Source organism: Triticum dicoccoides, chromosome 6A (assembly GCF_002162155.2).
Source record: "Triticum dicoccoides isolate Atlit2015 ecotype Zavitan chromosome 6A, WEW_v2.0, whole genome shotgun sequence".
NCBI classification, from domain to species: domain Eukaryota; kingdom Viridiplantae; phylum Streptophyta; class Magnoliopsida; order Poales; family Poaceae; genus Triticum; species Triticum dicoccoides.
Window position 1 is genome coordinate 550,664,204 of NC_041390.1, and position 6,634 is coordinate 550,670,837.

The following is a 6,634-nucleotide window of genomic DNA, read 5'->3' on the forward strand; positions in this document are numbered from 1 at the left end:
GGCCGTTCCCAGGATTTTAAAAATAACAAAAGAAATGTACTAGTTACTGTAACACTTCACTGATTTCACCAAATATCCCTTTACTGCCTTTGATTTTTATGATTTTCCAGTTTCTCCATCTTTGTTGACTATAACTTTTTCTGGTTAACTGGGATGTCAATCATGCAAAGTCGATGTCATGCACTTGGAAAATATTATTGAAATATTGACTAGACTACTTTCATTTTCTATAAACTAGCACAAAGAAGCATCCAATCAGGACAAATTAACCTGAAGCACACTTCATCAGAAGGTTCCAAAATTTAGCAGTAGTACTGTCAGTGAAAGTTAAAAAAACTGTTCAAATAACTAAACGGATAGCCATAAACTCATTCATAACAAAAGGGAACATACACATTAAAAATACCATAGGCTCGTTCATCACAGAGTAACATACATTCCGAAGAAGATCCACCCAGTTAGAATAATTATGTTGGAGTAATTCTACCTAGGAGCATGGATGACAATTTCTCAACCTATATCTTAGCTACATATAACAAGCTAAAAACACAAAGACTATCTCTGTTTCATCTGAAGATGGTTCTCCACCCATGTCAAAAATATCACGAGGTTTGAATTTCACCATGGTATTCCAATTCTCACTTCTCGGATTTTGGATATAGTAGACCTGGTCCACTTGGGAAGAAAATACAAAAGGTTCATCCTCTAACTTCTCCCCTGTATGTATTTTTCGGGAGAAGTTCACATGAGTGAATCCAAACTCATCTCTTATAATACCAGCTTTGTGATGAACATCATACCAATCACATTTAAAGAAGACCAACTTGTAATCTTTGTATGACAGTTCGAATATGTCAGATAACCAACCATTAGCTCGACACCTTCTTTATAATCAGTAGTTGATCTTGGTTTACTCATCCAACTTCGATCCATTAGCCTTTGCTAGCTGTAGTAATGAAAACAAAATAGATCAGTTTATAATTTTCCATATGCTCTTTTACATTAAGCATAGGTTTATATGAATATTTTAAACTATGCATTCGATACTTAGGTTCAAATTGTATAATATGATTTACCGACATCATTCACCTTACATTACAAAACATAAATTGAGATGTGTCTCTACTAGAAGAATTTATGTGAAGTACATAAAGAAGTTTTCATCAATGACAAAAAATGGATGTCTCCAATGCTTGATTTTTTTCTGCATTCAAGTGACAAACAGCAGAAGGCTAGCTGGTGTAACTAGTTACTAAAAATCTAAGTAATATCCACTAGTTTCGCTTTGCTAAATCAAGAAAAATAGAGATGACACACAACTTAGGTAATTCAAATTTTGCATCACACTGCAGAATATTCTTTTCTGGCATTCGCTGGCAATTCCCCTAACCAGATCGACTTAAGAATATTATGTCATAAATGAGTGCCATCTAACAAACAGCACCACTATTTTTAACACAATTGTCATTCAACCACCAAAAAGGTTCACCTATTTTTAACAAAAAAATTCAAATTGCAATAATACACTGCATCACAGATAGAAAGGGAAAACACAAGTGGTATATCTCAATTCAAGCTATGTTTCACACGATGCAGAGATATAAAAAAACAAAATAACAACCTGCGGGCAATCTTTTGGCAGCAGAGGCGTGTGGGTGAGCCCGTTGCCGAGGTCAGCAGCTAAGGGAGAGGGGTGTTGGCAGGGAGCGGCGTTGTGCCGGGGCCAACCGGCGTCAGGGTCTGATGTACATTACACAAACATTTCAATTTCCATAGTAAGCAGCAAATGAATCACATAGTAATTAGTAAGAAGCAATCATTTATGATCATACGCAGAAAATGAATCAAGTTTAATATAAATTTACAACCAATCACAAAATAATCTTCAGATTTGTTTAGAAAATAGAAACGGAGGGAAAGAATAGATGCAGTCTCTGTTTTCAAGGCGTCCCTAAGGCGTCGCCTAGGCGACGCTTAGGCGTCAGGGCGCCCTGCGAGGGCAAGGCGTCCACCTCGCCTTAGGTGGGTGTCTAAGGCGTCCGCCTTAAGCTATAAGGCGTCCGAGGCGTCTGCCTAGGCGTCCGAGGCGTTGCCTTAGTCCATTTTGGACGCCTTAGCTTGCCAGGCAGGCAGGGGAGCTGTTTTAGGCGGGAAACAGAGTTTTGGCGGGAAACTGGAATCATGTTGGCGCCAACAGGTAAGAGGGGAGAAAGAGAGAGAGAGAGAAACAGCCCCCAATCCACACACTCCTCCCCTCCTTCTCTTCAGTGGCTCCTCTCCAGCAGATCTGGTTCCTCCTCCTCTCCAGCAGCTCCTCCCCCTCCTCTCCAACGGTTCCTCCTCTCCAGCAGCTCCTCCTCTTCCTCCTGTCCAGCAGCTCCTCCTCATCCTCCTGTCCAGCAGCTCCTCCTCTGCAGTACAGCAACAACAAGCAAGAGCAACAGTAAGGTATACCTCCCTCTCCCTTCTCCCACACCCTCCTCTGCTCTCTTTCTTCTTTGCTGGACTGTTTTGTGCTAGCTGGTTGGTGGTTGCTCACTTGTCTCTTATAGTGGTTAGTGCCTTAGTGGCCAGGCATATGTTAGTGATTAGTTTAATGATAGTGGGGTTAGTGCCTTAGTGGATGCTCCTTGGTTGAATAAAATAATGCATGTTGTTGGCCTGTTGGGTGGATTAGAATAAAGGCTAGTTGAATACTGATGCATGATGTGTTGTGCTCAACAATGGATTAGTTTAATGACTAGTTGAATGCTGATTAGTTTAATGGCTAGTTGATTGTCGCTGTTTGCTACATCTGCATGAGTAGAGTAGTTTAGTTGCTGCCACAGCAGCCTTTTCATATGCCATGGCAGCCCTTTTATCAGTTATGCTAATATTCCTTTGTGTTTGGTTGTTTGCCGCAGGTAGTAGAAGTGTAGCACCATGGATGGAAATGCAGCAGCTGATGGGGGTGAGCCCACCTACGATCCAATGAAAGATCCAACAAGGAAGCCACAACGGTCAAATGATCCGGGATGGAACTATGGATATTGGTCTGAGCCTCCAAATCGGGATCTTGTTGTGTGCGCTCTTTGTGGCAAGATAACTTCTGGAGGGATCAAGAGGCATAAAGAGCATCTTGTGGGCGTCGGGGGAGATGCAATTGGTTGTCCTAAGGCCACCACACAATTGAGGAGAGAAATGGGAACATATTTGGAGCAAAATAGGAGGATCAAGGGAGTAGTAGATGTAGATGATGTTCAGGAGGTTGTGGAGGTGAGTTCAGTTGGAGCAAACATCGCCTTTAAAAGGCCAAGCTCAGGGACAGCAGCCAAACAGAATAAGAAAGCGTTTATCACCAACATGCAAGGTAAAAAGAAGTCTGTTTCTGTTGTGTCTGCCACCAATAGTTCCAAGCCAATTGTTGCCATGCTACGAAGAACACCCGAGGATCTTGTAGATGAAAGACGCTCTGGGTGTTCTCAAAGCACCATGGAGTCCAGTACAAAGACTCCAGAAGAGAGGCAGTATGTCAATATGCAGTGGGCATTGTTCTTTTACGAGTGTGGCATTCCATTCAACGCTGCAAGTAGTAGGCAGTTTGAGGTTGCAATTGAAGCCTCTTGTCAATATGGGTCAGGTTACAAGCCTCCTAGTGCACATGAGCTGAGAGAGAAATTGCTTAATGATTGTGTGAAGGAAACAGGACTTTTGAGGAGGAAACATGAGGCAGCATCGAAAAAATATGGATGCACACTCATGTCGGATGGCTGGTCGGATAAAAGAGGACGCCATTTGATTAACTTCCTTGTTAATAGTCCAGAGGGCACTTTCTTCTTGGAGTCGGTTGATGCCTCAAGTGTATGTCATGATGGTGATATGATAGCTGATTTGCTTGAGAAGAGAATTCTGGATGTTGGAAAAGAGAATGTGGTACAAGTTATCACCAATAATGGTGCTAATTACAAGAAAGCTGGCCACCTTCTAATGGAGAGGATGCCTACTCTATATTGGAGCCCGTGTGCATGTCATTGCTTGGACCTAATGTTGGAAGATATAGGAAAGTTGAAGGCATTTAAGAAGCCTATTGCAGGGGCTAGACGTGTCACAACTTTCATCTATAGACATGGAAGACTTCTTAGTCTAATGAGGAAGGCCACGGGTGGGGATCTTGTGAGACCAGCAGCCACTCGTTTTGCCACAGCCATCCTCACACTTAGGAGTTTGGTCAAGAACAAGGCTGCATTGAGGAGTTTATTTACATCTGAAGAATGGGTTGGAAACAAGTTAGCAAAAACACAAGTTGGCTTGAATGTGCAAGAGATTATACTTTCAACGGAGTGGTGGAGCGCAATTGAGGACTGCCTTAGAGCTTCAACTCCACTTCTTAGAGTTCTTAGAGTAGCAGATGGTGATGAGAAGCCTGCCATGCCAGAGATTAAAGCACTTATGATTTATGCAAAGGAGAGGATCAATCTAGGTTTCCATCAACAAAACAAGCAACCATTGCTCAAGAAGATCTTGGCCATTGTTGATAAGCGTTGGGAGAATCAAATGGATCATCCATTGTATGGGGCTGCTCTATTTTTGAACCCAGGAAAGTTCTTTCCTATTGTAAGCAGAAATTATGATGCCTTAGTTGGGGAGCTTAGGAGCTGCTTTAATGATGTGCTTGCAAAAATGGTACCGGATGCCAATGTTCAAAAAAAGATTGATCAACAATCTGTGCTCTATGAGCAACAGCGAGAAAGCTTTTCTAATCCATTGGCACTCGAGACCATGAGCACAAGAAACCCTCGTAAGTCATATTAAATGCATCATGTTAATTTCAGCATGTTAATTCCAGTTCCAGCAATGTAATTTCTGTACAAACTCTTAATATGTGTCAGTTTTTATCATTTTAGTTGATTGGTGGAGTTCATTTGGTGGTCGGGCCATTGACCTACAAAGGTTTGCAAAGTGCATTGTTAGTCTTTGTGCTTCATCATCTGGTTGTGAGAGGAATTGGAGCACGTTTGAATTTGTAAGTCAACTAGTAAAGCAGTATTTGTGTTTGTTCAATGATGATTTCAGCAAGTTATTTACTTATTTCACTTGTTGTTTCTACTTTGTAGATCCATACAAAGAAAAGGAACAGATTACAATGGAAAAGGTTGAATGATCTTGTCTTTGTTTCATACAACCGGAAGAATATGCAACGGTTTCAAAAGAGGCGTGAGAAGGTGGGCGAGAATAGCTTTGAGGCTTTGGTCATTGAGGATTTTGATTGGGGCAATGAGTGGGTGGACCCATCACTATCACAACCTCAAGGTGCTCGAGGTTGTCCTGAAGACAATCAAGACATTACATGGGAGGATGTTGATGTGGCTATTGGTGCATCTTCAAACCTTCGAGGCCGCAATCTGCATAGGACAGCAACTACACTTCGTAGGGGCCAGACAAATGTCCGTCTGCACTACGCGCGCAAGAGACCTACTACAACACGACCTATAATTCCTGAAGAAGATGAGGTAGAGGAGGACTTGGAGCAAGAGCAACACTCAAGTATGCCCAATGCGGAGGGGGAGGATTCAGACTACGTTGAGGATGATGATGTGAGCAATGACGATCAAGAGCCAACTAATGTTGACCAAGATGGTGAAGACAACACCAATGCCAATGAGTTTGATGATGATGACTTTTGATTGAGACTTTGAGAGTGGAGAGACATGAGAGAGCTGAGCTGGCCACCTTTATCCCTTTTGCTATGCTGGAATTATCTATTATTCTGTTTGCCTTATGTGGAATTATGTATTATTCTGTTTGTCTTATGTGGACCATTGCAGATTGCAGTTGCACTCATACTTGCTATCTTTCTTTCCACTTTTGTTTGCTGCCTCACTTTTATTTCTATTTTTTGTGGAATGTGCACTGGTAAGTGATACATTATTCTAACATATTTGTTCATGACTTCATGTTGATGCAGAATTCTGTTGGGGAGAAAAGCAAGTGCAAAGAGGATGGGGGCTCTACAACAATCAGTTGCAAGGTGTGTATGGCTGTATGCCTAGTTGCTTAATGCCTACCAAATTCTACTTAATTCTGTTGCTTACAAGTCTCTAAGGCGTCGCCTCGCCTTATGCCTCAGCGCTTAGGCAGTGAGGCGCCCCCCAGCGCCTCGCCTCGCCTTACCGCCTTAAAAACATAGGATGCAGTACATTGTGGTTGTTGAGGAACGGAGGCCGGACTGCTGGATGGTGCTGCCGCCGCGCCAGGGAGGCCCGAGGACGGTGGCTGGAGCCTGGAGGTCGCTGCCGGCTGCCGCCGCGCTCGGGAGGCCGGAGGTGGACTGGTGGCCTGGCGCCTGGCGGAGCCGCGGAGGAGGGGGCTGGGCGCCGGAGGCCGAGGGCAGGGGAGTGAGATGGTCGGATGGAGGGGAGGGGAGGGGAGGGACCGAGGGAGCGGCAGGAGAGGGCCGGCCGGTCGCCGCCGGAGCCTTCAGCTAGCGCTAGGTTGGGGAAAAGGTTAGAATCGAGGAAGGGAAATGACGTGCTTAGGCGGTCGGCTACTTTTTTTTGGCTACTCGCACGCCTAACCAGACACCGCGTCGCTCATGTCTGGTACCAAGCGTGGCTGCCTGGGTGTGTCTGGGCTCATGGGCCAACGGCCTAGTCAC

General features: G+C 43.9%; 1 long non-coding RNA gene across 1 annotated transcript; it reads right to left on the reverse strand.

Annotated features, from left to right (window-relative positions):
• Positions 1-570: 570 nt before the first annotated feature.
• LOC119317850 lies at positions 571-6,332 on the reverse strand. The gene is made up of 3 exons (XR_005153805.1): positions 6,177-6,332; positions 1,622-1,740; positions 571-946 (listed from the first exon to the last, which is right to left on the reverse strand). It is a non-coding gene; the product is annotated as an uncharacterized LOC119317850 (long non-coding RNA).
• Positions 6,333-6,634: the final 302 nt, after the last annotated feature.